Source organism: Lynx canadensis, chromosome C2, assembly GCF_007474595.2.
Source record: "Lynx canadensis isolate LIC74 chromosome C2, mLynCan4.pri.v2, whole genome shotgun sequence".
Taxonomy (NCBI): domain Eukaryota; kingdom Metazoa; phylum Chordata; class Mammalia; order Carnivora; family Felidae; genus Lynx; species Lynx canadensis.
In genome coordinates, this window is record NC_044311.2 from 61782614 (window position 1) to 61785470 (window position 2857).

Sequence of the window (2857 nt, forward strand, 5' to 3'; positions counted from 1 at the left end):
TGTGCTGAGACTTGAAGGATACTAATAAAATTTAAATTAAATTAAATTAAATTAAATTAAATTAAATTAAATTTACAAAATTAAATTTAAGGAATGACATTCTCCGTGCTGGGCACTGTTCTAAGCCCTTAAAATGTATTAGCTCCTTTAAATCTCCAGAACCCAATGAAGTGCCATATATTATAACCATTTTAAAGGTAAGGAAACCGAGGCACAGAAAAGTTAGCTGACTTGTCCAAAGTCACTGTGGCAGATTTTATTTTCTAAAGATGGCCATAGCAATAGCTCTCTTTAAATTTGTTTTTCTTAAATCTTGGCACTCCCACATTAAGAAGGGAAGTCTAATTCCTTTGCTTGAATCTGGTTGGGTTTGGAACTTGCATAAAACGATCAGAATGTGGCAGAAGTGGCACTGAGTGACTTCAAGGCTTGGTCAGGAAAGAAGACACAGCATCCACCTGGATCACTAGAACACTTGTACTGGAGCCTTGAGCTGCCATGTTGTCAGTCCACAGCCCTGAGGCCATCATGTTTTGAGGAAGCTCAAAATAGCTCTAATGAAAGGCCATCTGGAGAAGAGAGAGAGGTGCCTGACCAGCTCCCCGCAGCTCCAGTCCCTCTTTGCTTTTCTAGCTCCATTCACACTGACTGTAGCACATAAGAGATTTGGAGCCAGTACTTCCTAGCCATGGCTATCCCAAATTCCACTGGAACTGCGAGACAACACAGTAATTACTTTTAAGCTACCAAATTTTGAACTGATTTGATACATAGCAACACTATTGGGAACAGTCGCACAGCTAATAAGTTGTGAGCCCTTTATGCATCTTGGAACCATGGCCCAGTTTGTCCGTAACCTCACAGGGAAGGCCCAGCGCTGGTAAACGCTGATATAACTTACTCGGAGCCCTGATTGGCCACATTTTGGCCCAATGCCAAGGTTGAGCTGGTTCCTCCAACCCCTGCTAAGACCCCTAAAGCTATTCAGAGCATGAAATAAATAGTTGAGAGTGTTCAAAATCATAGCTTCAAACAGCTCATAGTTAAGGAAGCTCTGTTGAATGGTTTGGTGGCTACTGAGGTATGGATGTGATTTTATGTTGGCAAGATCATAGACAAGCATGGCATCATTGGCTATAATGTTTGAAAATCAATCTTTAACATTTGGTTTATTATTTGAGTGTTCTTGGACCATGTGTGATCAGACTGGCATTTGAAACAATAAGATAAGGAATACAATAAACATGGCATCATTGCCCATGATGTTTTTGAAGAGCAGTCTTTAACATGTGTATATATTTGGCTTATTATTTGAGTTTTCTTGGACCATGTGTGATCAGACTGGTATTTGAATACAATAATTATTATTATTATTATTATTATAGAATTACAAAATAATAATATAATCATGCATTATTATATAATTATTTTCATATAATTACATATAACAATAATTATAATAATAATTATTATTATAAGTAGTAGTAGTGAGCCAGAATTTGAACCCATTCTGACTTCAGAGCCACTTTTGCTCTATGCCAGAAAATAAAGCTTGAGAAGATATATGGATATTTTAAGTAAGTGCTTTAAGTAAGACCTCCATGTTGTGTGATGTGTTGGAAATCTCGCCTTCAAATCAGTATTCTGAGGGTTAGGAAATGTTTTTGCATAATGAGTTTTTTCTTTTATGGTTGAAAATCAAATGAGGGAAGAATAAGAGAATGTTTGATGGGGTCATAAGCACATCAACTATCATAATTGTAAAAGGTGACTGTTCAGTGATTGGGTAGATATATGTTGCATCATCTGAGTAATGACTTCCAACCATGTTAAAATGACATGGCGGTTTAGATGGGGAGGTGGAGGGTGATTTAGATGAATATTTTAATGAGGCAATAATTTCTTAGTAGGCAGCTTAGAGTGGAGAAGACTGAAACTACTTTGGAGCCAGAAAGCTTATGTTTCAGTGAGCATGAGTTTCAACCTTGTCTTTAGTTAATTTATAGCAACTTGTTGAATTATATCTCCCATACTAGCCAGTAAGCTTATTTAGCATGGGAATGAAAGTTTATTTTGAAAAATAATAATAATGGGTTTGACCTCTGGATCCTTTGGCCCCAGCATAAAGAAGACATTCAATAAACATTTAACAAGTAAGTGAATGACTGTATAATACAGTATTGTTAACTATCATTCACCATGCTGTGCATTGGATCTCTAGAAATGACTTGTCTTATAGAACTGAAACTGTGCTCTTTGACCAACATCTCATTTTGTATCCCCTTCTCTTCCTGGCAACCAACCACTATTCTACTCTGCTTCGGCGAATTTGATTATTTTAGATTCCATGTTAAAAGTGAGATCATACAGTATTTGTCTTTTTGTGTCTGGCTTATTTCACTTAACATAATGTCCTCCAGTTTCATCCATGTTGTTGCAAATGGCAGGATTTCCTTTTTTGGTTTTAAGGCTGAATAATATCCCATTGTGTATATATACTGCATTTTCTTTGCCCATCTGTCCATTGGTGAACATTTAAGCTATTTCCATGTCTTGGCTGTTGTCACTAATGCTGTAATGAACATGGGAATATAGATACCTCTTTGAGACTCAGATTTCATTTCCCTTGGATATATACCCAGAAGTAGAATTGCTAGAATTATATGTTATTTCTATTATTAATTTTTTGAAGAACTCCATACCATATTTTCATAATGACTATACTAATTTACATTTCCCCCAATAGTGGTTCCCTTTTCTCCACATCCACTTCAACACTTGTTATCTTTTGTCTTTTTTATAACTGTGATTCTAATAAGTATGAATGATATCTCATTGTGGTTTTGATTTGCATTTT

General features: G+C 36.0%; 1 pseudogene; it reads left to right on the top strand.

Moving 5' to 3' along the window:
* Positions 1-836: 836 nt before the first annotated feature.
* Positions 837-1147, top strand: LOC115523040 (annotated as a pseudogene).
* Positions 1148-2857: the final 1710 nt, after the last annotated feature.